Source organism: Micropterus salmoides, unplaced genomic scaffold, assembly GCF_014851395.1.
Source record: "Micropterus salmoides isolate LMB-PRFRI ecotype aquatic unplaced genomic scaffold, ASM1485139v1 Ms_hic_scaffold_18, whole genome shotgun sequence".
In the NCBI taxonomy this organism is placed as follows: Eukaryota; Metazoa; Chordata; class Actinopteri; order Centrarchiformes; family Centrarchidae; genus Micropterus; species Micropterus salmoides.
The window spans coordinates 25,717,588-25,733,559 of NW_024040928.1; the positions used below are offsets into that span (position 1 = coordinate 25,717,588).

The following is a 15,972-nucleotide window of genomic DNA, read 5'->3' on the forward strand; positions in this document are numbered from 1 at the left end:
TATTAGTAAAGTGTCACTTCCTTATATTGAATTCAATATTTTTTCATTCCTTCAGTTGTTGAATTTATGTAGGCGGAGTCAATCAGCTTTTAATCTCTTTCAATTCATTTCTTGTAGAAATCTTAATAGCCAAAAAGCAGATGTGGTTCAGTGTGGAGACAAAGGAAATGAGCCACTGATGCGTTTTCAGATATGTTCCCGGGCAAATAGATGATGTGAAAGGAATCTGTTGGTCTGACTGACGACAAAACTCTCTTCTCTCTGTGACAGTTTAACCAGAAACAGAAGTCTCGCTCAAGGACCATTCTCACTCTGAAATCTCGTGAGAGGTGAGTTATTGCTGGAAGACAGAAGAACGGTAGAAACGTGAGAGTTGGAGAGCGAGAGTTTGTTGTGTTGAAGAGACGTGTTTCTAGCAGTTCCTCTGTACAAAGAAACTCTTCTCTCTCATTTCCACCGTGGTTTCCTGCAACATTCCCCACCTCAAGATTTCAGAGCGAGTCAGCTGAAGCCATCTCCTGCACAGAAAACTTTTTATACCTACTAGACATTTCGGCATTTAGACAATGATGATAATTTAACCTCTGATACTGAATTGAGCATTTAGTTTAGGCAGGTGGCAGTTAAGTCACACACCTGTTTTCTCACCTGAAGACTGAGGGCTGAATCTTTCCGCTGTAACCATCAACTCATGATACTTTGACTTCTGCTTGAGATGAGAGGTACGAAACGTCACAGTAACTGAGCACCCAGTCTGCAATGTATTTCAATCACTTCACTGAGTCGACATCATTCATATGTCTACATAAAGCAGGTAAACCTCACCTTATCAGTGTTGTTATGTTCAGTCACTGGTGAAGATGGAGATGTTGCGAGAAAAAGACATTATATTACAACTTCTAACAAGACAGTTTAATTATGATGTGGTGGGGCAGTGGATAAGACACATGCCTTTGGTGTGAGAAACCCGGGTTCAGTTCTTCACACATCCACCATTGTTTCCCTGAGCAAGACACTTAACCCCTCGTTGCTCCAGAGGTGTGAGACCTCTGACATTTATAGCAACTGTAAGTCGCTTTGGATAAAAGCGTCAGCTAAATGATGTAAACACTAACTGTTAATAACAGACAGATGAACCTCAACATCTTAACCTAGTTTTTTTTTTTTTTTTGCATTATTGACAAAAGTAAGGACCAGCATCTTTGACTGTGACCTTCTTTATAACCAGATGTGGAATATTGTTGTTACTGCTGTGGAGGAAATAAGAGCAGAATATTATGTTGTTTTAACAAAATGTGTTGTTTTTGATGAATAATAACAAATGTACTGTATGTACATTTTTAAATACTTTCTTACATGTCAAATGAAGCAGTACCATCAGAAATAATGAAACGTCAGTCTGTCTGAAACCAGACATTCTGCTGTCTGTGTCTGTCAGTGTCTAATGGCTCCTTGAATACACAGATTGATTTTACAGATGGTCACTAATTCACCACTTGGTAATTTGCTGATTTTGTTTCTGAGGAAGTGTGTGAAGCGAGAGAGTAAATATTTTATTCAAACTTTGGGGAAGACCCCTTGGAAATTTAATGAAGTTCAGTGAAGCCGAGGCTTCCTTCCCTGCAGTGCAGCCTCTCCACTCTCACCTCCCACTTAATCCCATCCATCCAATCACTATTATGTGTTTTCACAGTCATACACTTGGATGTTTCCTGTTCTCTGATTAATTTGCCCTGCAGACTCCCACCTCCACTCCACTGCCACCTTACAGTTTTCCCAAAACATCAGTTAGCTAGGTCAGGTGCTCATTGTTATGTTAGGATGGCAAGAAAGGAGTGCAGAAGTGAATATCTTGGTCATGTGTTCCATTTGGTAACCTGTATTTAAACCAAAACCCGATTACAGGATGCTCTCTGTACCTGTGGCAGTGATGCCCCACACTCCTTGAGTGACTGGGTTTGTTTTACTCTATGCCGTGTTATATTATTATCATCATTATCATTATGGCTAGAGCTTCAACCCACTGCTACTCCCAAGTCATCACATGTGGATGATTGGTCAAGATCTATGTTACGACCCGGCTTGTCGGGAAAGGGAAGCAACATGAACCAGAATGTTTTTGGTAAAAGTGCAAGTTCTTTATTGTTGACAGGGTTTACATGCAGAATGGAAAAGGGCTGGTGGATGCTGCTTAAATCAAAGACACAAATATAACTTAAAGAGGTCTCTCCAACTGAGAGAGAGCCACTTGCTACTCCAAAATGAAACTAAACAAAACTCTGACTTGTCCAGTAAGAAACAAAATACAAAATGAGCAGCACCCTCTAAGCTTAGTGTTTCTAACAAACTTAACTGCAGGTGTCTGGTTGATATAAGTAATCCCTCACTAAGGTACTTGCCCTGCTTCCTTAACACAATTCACAGTAAAGGTAACACACAGACACTAAGAACTAATGCTTCTACAGCAGTTAACACAATTACCACTATAGAGCACAATACGAACGAGGCGAGTTGATCAAGGGGAAAATCACAACTGCCAAGTTCACACAGGTAGGCTGCTATTTAGACAGGGGATGATCTGGAAGGCGGTAGATGACTGGAGGAGGTTGCCAGACGCTGCACCAATCAGATCACCGGCCGGAACCATGAAGTAGGCAGGTCTCGCGCCAGCCAATTCTCGGCAAGGGTTCGCACATCCTGCTTAACATAACACACACCTGCACAACACAGATACATAGGCCTATACACAGACAAAGGAGGTGGCCTTAACACCTATAAGCAAAACTTTTTAATACACTGGGCCCCTCAGCATCATCGTTGAACACTACAAGTAGGCCTAGAATAAATACCTCAGAAGTCCTTGTAGCTTGAGGTGGTTGGATGGGTTAGACACTCTGCTTTCACCTAAGAGTGTTTGTTTCCACTGTAAAACAAATAGTCAACTAACTTAAATGATGTATTTTAAGTTACACCACATACTACAACATCCTACTTTAGTTACAAACTCATACATGGTCTTGCTGTCGGTGATGTATTTCCTAATTTAACGCTCTTTAAGTGTGACTAAATAGCTTTGGTCATCAGTCTATTCCGAGCAGATCATCTGTGAAATCACATCAGGGTAAGTAACACCCCCACAGCTTCCTTAGAATTTCATAGGAATGAACAGATGACCATCATTTCATTAACCTTTTATCAAAGACACTGTGTTTTAGTCAGTACATTTTGTCCCCCTGTATAGCTGTAAATTACAGGCTACCATATACATCAGGAAATTATCTTTTCTAATCTAAAAGTAGATCTACTACCTAAACAAAGCATTACAAAGCAATGCCAAAGGGGTCAAGCGTCCATATGTGATGAGTTCCTGCTTCCACGTGCTGGAATGAACATGTATGATGGCGAAGGACTCGCAAATTAGCCTGAGAAGAAAATAATTTTTGGTAATGTTTTAATTTATATGAGTACCTACTCATTTATTTAAGTTTTTCAAGAACGAACTAGGACATTCAGTATTTATATACTGAGTTAGAGCTCATTTCCAGATAAAAAATCGATTGAACAGCTAAAATGCTGCAAGTTAGTTTATTTATAAAGCACATTTAAAAAGAACCACTGTTGAATAAAGTGCTGTAAAAAGCATGCAAAGAATGCAAGTAAAACTACAACCTGAAAAAAGGACACCAATCAGATAAAAAAGGAACCTACAGCAATAATGAAACATATGACAATGATGAAGTGTACAGCAGTAAATAGAAATATGAAGCAACCAGGACAGATAAGCATGAATGCACTTCCTCTTAAGTTATTGTGGCTGCAAAATAAAAGCGCAAGAACGTTTATTGCAGCTATGCTTTATGTTGAGTTTATTGAAAGCTTTTACTTTGAAGAGTTCTGAAGGACATTCAAAAGAGTCTCTGGCCTGCTTGACACACCTCTGGGAAGAATGTAGAAAGTTGCGTGGCCCAGTTGCAGTAGTACATGGATCATGCGTAATATTCATCCAGCCAACGATCACAAACCGTTCACAAAAATAAGCGTCCATAGGTTTATGAATGCGGATCAAATGCCGGGCGTACACATGCTACAGCATGCTATTGTGAGCATATGCAAAACTGTCCTTATAATGAATTAGTTTAATAAGGGGGGAAAATATACGCAGTTAATTGGAAATGATCTTCCTAAAGGGAGTCCCGCACAGTACCTACTGAGCTTAACATTCACATGAGTATACAAGGATTTGAAATAAATTGACTTTGTTCTGGCCCGCCATATAGCCCATAGCTTGAAAAAAATGTGGCCCGATGCCAGACGTATTTGCCGAGCCCTGCCCTAGACTGACTCAAACGCCAAAGAATAAAAATAAGACGAGATTTGAAAGTCTCAGTTGTCGGGGATGATCTAATGAAAGTGGGATGTTTATTTCACAGTCCTGGGGCCACAACACAATCTCAATAAGGGATATCTGGGCACTAACAGGACATACAAAGAAAACTGAAAACACATCAATATTAAAAAAAACAACAATTGATAACAATTCGAATAAAACAAAAAATACAATAGCATTGAAAACCTAACCCAACATTCATCACTGAGCACAATTAACAAACTAGTTCATCAAGCCAAATGTGTTGCAACCATATGAACGCTGGGTTATATTACCATAGAGTGTATAATACTGGTAATAATACCTACTACACCCCCTTCTGGACAAAAAATGTTTTACAATAATACATCGTGGAAATGATCATAAATACATTCATAACGAAAAGGAATCACTTCTTTAGTAGTTAAAGTTGTTTATTTATTTTAAAATGAAATCTGAGCTTGTCTTAACACCATTTCCCTGCAGGACTCAACACAGTATCATCAAGAAGACAGTAGAGTGTAATCTGAAAGTTCTGGTCACAGTCATGGTATCAAAAAAATTACTTGGTTTTCCCATCAGAGCACTTTAACTATTACAGTTCTCACTGTAAAATGGTAAAAATACAATGATATGAGCTGTATTGTTTAAAGCAGGGCTGAAATATCCAAATGTGTGTTACACTGCTGTTTGAATCTCAAAGTTATTTTTCAAAACTTTGTTTTCCTCTCACACCATGGCAAAGAGCAGAGCCGGTTTTAATTTTATTTTGTGAGCCTGTTTCTTATGGAGGACCATGTCTGCCACAATCAAAAATGAATAGGCTACAAAAAAAAAAAAGCTCAATTAATAAATTAGTAAATAATACTACGTATCTGTGCCAAGCCTCGTTGGACTCAACATAAAACACATAAAACATTCTTCCTCAGTCATGCACAGTATAACAGAGAAACATCATGCCAGTGTTCCAACGAGGGTTAAAATGAAGGGCAACTGGACTTGGTTGAAGCTACTGGAAGACGTTTCGTCAAACATCTACATGGAAGAAGTGGAGAATAAAGCCCTCAACTCCTTCAGAGGAATAGCACCGAGCCACTGGTACAGATATGTGGACGACACCTGGGTCAAAATCAAAAGCCAGGAAGTGCAAGCCTTCACAGAACACATCAACTCTGTGGACAGTAACATCAGGTTCACACGAGAAGATGTTCACAACAACAGTTTGGCCTTCCTGGACTGCGCTGTACACATTGAAGAGGACAGGAGCCTGCAGATTGGTGTTTACAGAAAACCCACACACACAGACCAATACCTACTCTTCGATTCACACCACCCACTGGAGCACAAGCTAGGGGTCATGAGAACACTGCACCACAGAGCGGAAAACATACCAACAAGCGCCCAAGCCAGAGAGAAGGAACAGAACCACCTGAAGGGGGCACTTACAGCCTGTGGATACCCTAAATGGACCTTTGTGAAAACAGCCACAAGATCCAAGAAGAACAAAACTACAGGGGATGAAGAAAAGAAGGTCAATCGCAACAACATTGTGATTCCATACGTGTCTGGAGTATCAGAGAAACTCAGGAGGATTTTTAACAAACATAACATCCCTGTGTTTTTTAAACCCAAGAACACACTAAGACAGATACTGGTACACCCCAAAGACCGCACACCCAAACACAAGAAAAGCAATCTAGTGTATGCGGTCCAATGCAGTGAGGAATGCACAGACCTGTATATTGGGGAGACTAAACAACCACTACACAAACGCATGGCTCAACACAGAAGGGCCAACTCCTCAGGTCAAGACTCTGCAGTCTACTTACATCTGAAGGACAGAGGACGCTCGTTTGAGGACCAACAGGTGCACATTTTAGACAGAGAAGATGGATGGTTTGAAAGAGGTGTCAAGGAAGCATCTACACCAGGGTTGAGAAGCCGTCATTGAACAGGGGAGGGGGTCTACGCCACCACTTATCCCCCACTTACAATGCTGTCCTTTCATCACTTCCCAGGAAACTCAACAAACGTAACCTATTGGCCTCAGGTGAAGATACCAACGATGGTCGTTCAGTCTTGGCCACAGGTAGTCTCAACGACTGTAACGACTGTCGTCACAGCAACAAGGAACACTAACGAACCAGCGGTATCGATGACCCGGGATAACGACCCCACTGAGGTTAAATAGCTGAGTTTCCCTGCCAGTCAGTCAGAACTGAAGAAGTCCTTTGGATAAGGGACGAAACGTCTTCCAGTAGCTTCAACCAAGTCCAGTTGCCCTTCATTTTAACCCTCGTTGGATAACTATGACCTGGATGACTGAGAATCTTCATAGACATCATGCCAGTGAACTGCAAAATGCCAGTGAATATCGGTAAAATGGTTCTCAGATACTGTGGTCTCTTATTTATTTCGTTTATTAATGGTGGCGTAGAGGTTGCTGGGATCAGCAGAGGCTCCAGCAGAAGAAGAGGAAACTTTCACACTACTGTAGGTCACTGTATCATCTTCATCAGCATCATCATTTTTAACCCGTTCCTGAGAAGAGAGTAACAGCAGCACACATAAATACAGACACGTACAGATAAAGAGTTCTGAAAGTCCTGATTTTGCTGCCATCTAACAACTGAAATATTCAGTTTTCTGCAGCTTTTATCTGCCAATTAAAACACTATCAGGTCTTGTGTGTGAAGTTGACATGTTGGTCTGATGGTGGGAAAAAAATAGATAGACGGACTGATAGTGAAAAGGTGAGGGGATCACCAACAAAACCTCTGGATTTATCCTCTGTGGATTATGACTGGTTATTACATTACATACTTTTAGCTGACGCTTTTATCCAAATGACTTACAATTGCTGTATATGTCAGAGGTCAGACGCCTCTGGAGCAATGAGGGTTTAAGTGTCTTGCTCAGGGAGACGTTGGTGGTTGTGTCGCAGTGGGATTCGAAGCTCAGTCTCTCACACCAAGGGCATGTGTCTTATCCACTGCGACATTACCACCATAATTAATAATGGTGAACCTGGTAGCAGTGGTTTATTTATACATCCAGCAGTTACAGAGCAGCATTATTATTCACTGTTGGTCTCTGCTAACTCCTGAGGGAAATATCTGTCTCTTTAGCTGCTAAATGCTCCACTATGTTCACCGGCTAGTCACTTACTGTGTCTGTCTGCTGTTTGGAGCTGAGCAGGTAGTGAAAACAGCTGCGTGCTGGGACCAAAAACAACACTGTGAGAGCAGTGAGAGTGAACCAAAACAGTAGTTTGATCATCAGTTTAAAGTTTTAGGAGGACAAATGAGCTGAAACTCACTATAAAGCTCCATAACACTGAAGGGATCTGCTGAATCAGGTTTTAATCTCTGTAGTTTCATCACTACGACACCTTTGCTGCTATAGGCCTAGACTGCCGGGGGATTTCCTATGATGCACTGGGCTCCTCTCTCCTCTACTTCCTCTCCCTCTGTATGCAACCTCATCCCATTATTGCATGTTACTAACACAACGTCTCCCTTCCGGTAGTCTTGTGCTTTCTTGTCCCTCTCCTCTCTTTGTTTTTTCTGGCTCTGAAGCTGTGGAGTCTGGATCTGTGGTTGCGGGTCACCTGCTGCCCCTTGTTCCTGCTCGATACCCTCTGTTACAACAACTATTGTTACTAGTCCTATTATTATTATTATTATTGTTATTATAATCATTAACATTACGACTGTTATCATTAACACTACTATAAATATCTGTACCATTTTTCATTTAGTCTATAGCAACATCACCTTTACTGCCTGTACTTCTCTGTGTGTATATTGTGTAGGCTGCCTCCCTCCCCTCTCTCTCCTTACATCCCTCTCTCTCTTTCTCTGTTCCTCTCTTGCCCGCTCCCTCTCTCTCTCTCTCTCTCTCTCTCTCTCGCCCTCTCTCTCTCGTTCACCCCCAACCGGTCGAGGCAGATGGCTCGGAAGTTTTTCTTTGCTTCTGTCGCCTAGTGCTTGCTCTTGGTGGGAATTGTTGGGCTTCTGTAAATAACATCACAGTACGGTCTATGAAAAGCGTTGTGAGATAACTGTTGTTGTGATTTGGTGCTATATAAATAAAATTGAATTGAATTGAACTTTACAATGTAATTATAAAAATATCAATGATAGCCACTTTAAAGACAAAAATAAATTGGATATGTTGTTTGCTCTTCACTTGTTTTGTGTTCATTCAATAACATCACAAGTGCAACCAATCAGACAGCTTACCCGGCCTTTACTGTTGGTCTTCCTGGTGTAGCTGATGGAGGCGTAGGAAACACCATCTTCAGGATCAGCCTACACAGAGAAGACAACATAATGGCTGCTCAGTAACATGTGGACTTGAGAGTATACATAACAACTTGATATTTTTCTTCGCACCCTACACTTCACACTCATACCTTAATGCTTCACATGTTTCTGCTCTATTCTGGTGTAACTGGCATCATCTTCCTTCCCTTTTTATTCTCTCTTGCAGAATAAAATCTAACTCAGGAGTCAGTTTGTGTCTCATGTCGTTAATACTTCATAGAACAAACACACTTAACAGTGAGGCTTTTTCTACTGGGTGTAGTGTGAGATCTCACCGTGTCCTGGCTGGTTTCTGGAGCAGACTCAGTCACTGCATGGATTAAACTCTGTCCCTGGACAAACACAGTTCACATTTCCATAAATAAAAATCACAATTTGTGCTTTTAGAGAGTGAATAATGTGTTGTAACTATTTCTTGGCAAACAACAATTTAGTGCTGTAACTTCCTGGGTTCTTGTCATCACGGCCTAAGTTTATGTGCTGAGCAGATATATGTTGTCCATCAAGTTCTTTATGGCTCATACAAAAAAGATATTTATCTGAGCTAACTGTTTCCCTCTGCTTCCAGTTTTTACGCTAAATCAAGGTGATCCCCTCCTGCCCCTCCACACTTCTCACTTGTGTCACAGTCAAAGGTTGCCACTTGTTATTTTTTGCTATTTGTTATGAAAACAAGTATTTACCAAAATATTGAACTATTCCTTGTATTCTTTGTTCCTATTCGATTGTTTAACATATATTCTTCCACTTAAAATTGTCGTGGAACTTTAGTACATCGCAGTCAGTACTGGAGTCTCTCTCTCCAACTAAACACCAAGTTGCGATGAACAACAACAAACTGCCTGGTTTGCTCAGTAAAGTCACAATTGCACCAATGTTTGATCATCCAGTTTTAAACTTTTTTTCTTTTATCTGTCTGTGTTTTGTCTTCTGAAAAGATAAAAGAAAGTCAACTTTTTGCTTCCACAGTGAAAATCCAGCTGCTTCAAAACTTCTCATTGGTGAAAGTTTCATCTGTGAATGTTCTCACCTTTACTTCTCTTCCATCTAATGGCACATGTCACAATTATTATTAAGAGTACCACTAAACCTATAGCCCCAATGATGTACAGCCACCAACCTGGAAAGCAAAATAAAAACATTTTAAACATTTTGGCTGCAGCTTTCAGGTCTGTTCAAAATCCTTTCGCTAAATGAGAAGAAATTATCTCCACCTACAGGCAAGTACGCGTCTGACACTTAAAGTTTTGGCTTCAAAAGCTAAAAGACTGAAAGACAAAGAAATTCTTGAAAGAGATACACAGAATATTGAGTCACTACCGTTTATTGATGGAGTATTGCTGTTGGCAGGCACTGTTATAGTGGGCCTTGATATTTTGTTTCCGTTTTTAGTGTTTCTTATTGTTGTTGTTGCCACCTCACCTGGACAAATGTAAAATAACAAAACCAAAGAAATTGTATGTTGAAAAATACAATCTGCAGAGAATGATATATTCAGAAATCTTTAAATTTATCAAGTACACAAATATAGCCTACTTTGTGATTATACACATTAGTTTAAGGTGCTTTTAAACAGCTCACCATATTCTCACATGTTTGGTCACCCGATGATTGAGATCTAAAGTCAAACAGCTGCACTTTTGAGTAACCATCTGTCACTTCACACTTAAACGCGTTATACTGTGACTTTTTCTTGAGATAAGAGGTAAGAAACGTCACAGTATCTAAGCAGTCAGTTTGTGATGTCTTCATGTCATTGCTATCTTTATCCACTTCTTTACCCTCATACAGCCACTTCACTGTGTGTTCACACTGTCCATCTGTCGACACAGAGCAGGTTAACGTCACCTCCTCAGTGTCCTTATGTTCAGTCACTGGTGAAGATGGAGATATTGTGAGAGAAAGACAACAAGAGTAAAGTTAACTTCATCAATGTGATCATAATTATTGTAATGTTTCAGTATATTGTTCTAACAAGATAGTTTGAGCTGAAAACATTATGATGGAAATACTCACTGGTAATAACAGACAGATAAACATGAGAGTCTTGTCCTGATTTGATCTGTCTGCAGGTGTAATAACCAACATCCTCGACTGTGACATTCTTTATAACCAGAGAACAGTACTCTGCAACACTCAGTCTGTCTGATTTAGCTTTGGCGTTTTCACTAATCTGCCCCCGTAGAATCAGCTCTACTGAACCTATGCTTCTTGAGCTACTGAAGAGCCAGATTATATCGTCACAATTGTCCTGACCATATATCACATTTCCACAAGGCAAAGTGACTTCATATCCATCTCTGACAACAAAGCTGGGGGGATGTTGTCCAGTCACTGCTGTTGAAAATATAAGAAGAAAATGAAAAATATAATGAAACTTGAATGTGGGTTAATGTAAGGACAATTTTACAGCTTAAGTTTGCAAACATGTCTCATCCGTTGTTTCCAAATTTTACAAAACTTAACAGACTTTATTAAGTTAAATAAAAGTCACTGTATTTCTGTTCATGTTTTATGTATCCTTACCTGAAAGATGAAGCACCAATATCAGAAATAAAGACATTTTAATCCCTCTGAATTCAAACATTGTGCTTCTCTGCCTCTTTTTACTGTCCCTTTTGAGCTATTAACTGTAAGAGTAGTTCCTGTGATGAGTAACATGTCACTTCCTCATTGTCACTGTCAACTTTTTTCAGCCTATTCTTTCTCTCTTGCTGAATTTATGTACGTGGATTTAGCTTTTCATCTCTCAACTTTTTATTTCCCTGAATTCTTGAATTTGAATCACCAAAGACTGTGTTTAATTTTACATTTATTTACTTATCCACAACAAGTAACACTAAGTAGATTATTAATTCATTAGCAATGATAATCAGCAATTTGAGAAGCAAATTACCATTATTTACAGCACAGTAAAGAGGTTAGATGTTACAGCAGCCTGGCAAAGACCCTGGGAAACAGGGACTGAGCATGTATGATGCAGAGGTGCGTGAAAATGAGCTGAAAAGAACAGGAGGTTATTTTCTAAAAATACAGCAACAGCAGAGGAAGCTGTGGTTCAGTGTGGTGAAAAAAACATGAGCCACTGATGTGTTTCAGCCCCACAGATGATGTGGAGAGAATCTGCTGCTCTGACTGAACTAATGATCAAACTCCTTCTTTACATTACATTTAAATTTATTTATTTAGCTGATGCTTTTATCCAAAGCAACTTGCAATTGCTATATATCTCAGAGGTTGCACGCCTCTGGAGTAACTAGGGGTTAAGTGTCTTGCTCAGGTACACATTAGTGGATGTGTCACAGTGGGGTATTGAACAGCATGTGTCTTATCCACTGCCCCATCACCACCCCAGCAGAAACTCCTGGTCAAATAATAAAAATAACTTCTCTTACAGCAGGAACCTGCATATAAGGGTTGTTGAATTTTGAAGGGGAAACTACCCATTCAACCAAATCCACAACACACTTCCGTCCCTGTGGTGATTCAGTTCTAACGTTTTTTCTGTTTATGATAATGATTTTTTCTCCACCTAAAATCTCAGGAAAACCTTTCAGTTCAGTGAAATGTGGTGAAAAAAAAGGGCAACAAAAACAGAAAAGGTACCAGAGAGCGCAACACTGAGGCTACCACTACCATATTTAAACATTTTAATCCATCTGAAGTTATACATCTGAACTCAGGGTTTAGTTTATAACATTTTTATAACATCTTTGTGGGGCTATAGCCCCATCTACCGTGAGGCTTTGACAGTGCATCAGTGTTTAAGCTTTCTAGGGCTGTAGATACTGAATGCTACAGTTTTTTCTATAATGTTCTATTCCCAGTTCAAAATGTGGCTAGAAAACATCATGTTTGAGCTTTTTAGACTTATGAAACAACTCCTATGTCAAAAGAAAATTATTTCCCTGAGATTAGTTTTTCTGACACATAAATATGACTTTTCACACTTTCTTTTGGTCAACTTAACCCTGTATTATCTGGACATTTTTGGCTTGGGAAGGACTTAATAGATAGATAATCTTGCATGTATGTGTATGCAGGTAAGATTTACCAGCTGCATGTACAAGATCTATCAAGGTTTATTATTACATCAGAATTTAGTAATAATGTATATAGGTTGAATTTTAACAGTTACTATGGCCCTCCAAAACACATATAGGAGGGGCAGTGAGAAAATAAATGCATGGCTGTTTTTGGCTCAGCACCAAAAAAGGTGCATTTAATATTTATGTTGCTGTTGTTACACCCGAAAAGAAGACACGGTGGTTTCAGGTGCCAGTTTCAATTTACTTCGCTGTAAATATAACACAAAGACAGTCTTGAATGAATATCGGCTTGATCTGCTGCTTTGTTAACTGTCTTACGTTTACGACTGGGCTAACTTCCTTGTAAAACGGGATTATAGCCACAATAATTCTGTCACAATGTGCAAACTGTCAAACTGAAATTAATTATTACTTTACATGAAAGGTTCAGTGACCAACAAAGTATTATCACAGACAGTTAAATGTTCAACCAGATTACAAATAAGATTGCTTCAGCACAAATGAACACAAACGATCTGTATCCTGCATGAAAACACTACAATGTAAATTCAGATCTCATGTTACCGTTTCCATAAAAGATACACCTAGTGTGATTCACAAAATGCGCCGAAGTGGGCTAAGTTACTGGAGCTCTCACATTAACATCGTTGTAAACTGTCTACAGACTAATTAGCTGGATAAAAGTAACAACAAGCCGCTGACTTACTTTTGCAGTTTTCGCCGTTTCCAGTCCAAAAATCAGCATAATTGTTACTAAAAACATCCCGGCCAACATTTTGGATATTGTGCAATACCTGGGAGCTGTGTGCCTGCCTTCTCTGCCTTTTCCGCAGAGGGAAGTAGACATCCAGGGGATCAAATGAAAGGTCTGCTCAAGCCGGATCGATTGATGCCTCCCATCCCTGTGGGATGTTCCGTTCTCAAGCTACAGGCCTGTAAAGCAGATGAGTGCTTTCTGTTGAAGGAATATTGATCAATATGCACTGTTTTTATCAATATTTCAATGTTTTGGAAGCTTTGTGTAACTCAGAATGTGGTTTTAGTGTTTTAAAGATAACCCCCAATAAAAGTCAACATTTAAACATTATACATGAATATATTTAAAATATTGTATGATAACTGCTGTTTTTTAGTTTATTTTCATCACATTTATAGTTACAATTGCATTCCAGGTGTATTAGAATATAAACAGTTGCATCGTATCTTATGATGGTGTTGATGGTTTATTGAATTAAAATATAGATTATTTTACCAGGCGAGGATAGAAAAATATCATATTTTTTCTTAATTGCATCTCCATTTAGTCTGTAATGGTAAAAGTCATAATTATACAAACTTTTAATTTTTTAAAGTCACCGTGTTTTTATCCATCTGTTTTGTTCTTTGAAGAGACAAAAGAGACTTGACTTTAGCTTCAACAGTGAAAATTCAGGTTTATAAACCTTCTTGTATGTGAAAGTTTAATTTATGAATGCTCTCACCGCTAGTTCTCTCTAGTTCTATCTGATGTGTGACACAACGGATATTAAGAGTGCTGCTAAACCAATAGCCACAATTATAAACTTCACCCAAACTGGAAATTCTGAAAACAATAAAAAAATATTTTTGACTGGACAGTTCCCGCAGCTAAAGTAGCAATGATAACTTCACAGACATTATGCAGTGCTAAATATTAAACAGTCTACATTTAAATTGACAATCTGTCAGTCACTATCTGTGATTTTAACTTGCATGTTTTTGAAAACTGTGAATGTAGCAGAGGATCTTACAGATGGAAAAGTGAGCAACAACAAGGTTGTTAGACCTGTGCACATGTGAACACACTGACAGAGACTGACAGATAAAGAGAACATCTCTACCCACAGCCGAGTGTCTGTCTGACTCAGACTGATACTCAGATTCAGACTTTAGACTTCAGAAGAGGAGGGAGAGAGAGAGAGAGAGAGAGAGATGTGCAGGGTTTTAAGTCACTAGTCTGTTTTTGTGTTGTTTCATTGTTTGTAGACACTGTTGGTTCTAGTTTTGTACATCACTTCAGTTGAAATGATGGTGAAATAAAAACCATTTAGTATAAGGTAAGAAAACTCCTCATGTTTACCACATTGCAGTAACTAGACGGCACTGTGTCATCTCAAAACATCCAGTCCATCAAATGAACAAATGTTGTTCAACTACATTGTTACTATCACATGAGTATAAAGTGTAATAGCTCATCATATTCTCACCTGAGTAGTAAGGACTGAAGGGAAAGAGCTGCACTCTTCCACTGTGTTTGTCTGTCACACTGCACTCAAATGTGATGTTTAAATAAAATATGTTATAAAGGTCACATTGTCAGACTGATGTCTTTATGTCTTTGTTGCATCATGCAGCCACTCACATGTGTGTCCACACTGTTCAAGGTTCAAAGAAATACTTAGGGAGGGAATATTGTGGTTTGGGTTAAGATTATGCCTTTGTTAAGGGTAGGGGACCTTCATCATCATTGTTGCAATTAAAACCATGTGGTTAAAGTTGGGAGAGAACCGTTGTCATGTTAAATCACACAAACGTTGTTCTAAAACGTCACAGTATCATCAGCAGCGTCAGCATTCCATAACAACAAATGTTAAACATCAAAACATCTCCTCTGTTTCTCTCCAACATGTGTTCAATCAGCAGCCACCCCACTGCGTGACATCTGTGCTGACCGTCTACTCTCTTCCTACCTTAGTTATTTAAACTACAAAACTAAAAGACTTATCATAGCACACCTGTCCAAATGTAGTGTCACATTAAAGACCAGTGCAATTTCTTATCTATTGAATGGTGTTCACAGAGCGAAGTCATTTAACAAAGGCCAATAAAACATTTCTTCAGATTTATACAAGGACACTAGTAATTGAATAAGTAGTTCTCCTTTCCACAGCACATCACATACTGTAGGTTATTGCATGCACACAGGACTGTTATCATCATTCTGTACAGGTGTGAGGCTCAGCAGCCAAACTGCACATGATTTTTCAGCCACTTGAGGGAAGCTGAACAGTTAGCCCATTGGAACAGAAGAGAGAATTACTCATTCACTTTCCCAAACCCCATGCTGCTGGACTAGAACTCCTCACATTTTAACTTATTAATGGGCGCCAAACCTGCAAAAACAAACAGTGAGCCATTCACAGTCCTTTAATGCAATGACTAAAGGGTTTTTTAAAATATCTTGAAGAAAAGTCACAGTGGCCGAGAAGGA

At 39.2% G+C, this 15,972-nt stretch overlaps 1 long non-coding RNA gene across 2 annotated transcripts; it reads right to left on the bottom strand.

Moving 5' to 3' along the window:
* Window positions 1–6,656: 6,656 nt before the first annotated feature.
* LOC119908746 lies at window positions 6,657–13,681 on the bottom strand. 2 transcript variants are annotated; one of them, XR_005445329.1, is made up of 8 exons: window positions 13,450–13,681; window positions 10,711–11,031; window positions 10,276–10,568; window positions 10,015–10,116; window positions 9,725–9,814; window positions 8,970–9,026; window positions 8,611–8,679; window positions 6,657–6,907 (listed from the first exon to the last, which is right to left on the bottom strand). It is a non-coding gene; the product is annotated as an uncharacterized LOC119908746 (long non-coding RNA). The 2 variants fall into 2 exon arrangements; XR_005445328.1 differs by having other exon boundaries at window positions 8,970–9,814.
* Between the last annotated feature and the right edge of the window lie 2,291 nt (window positions 13,682–15,972).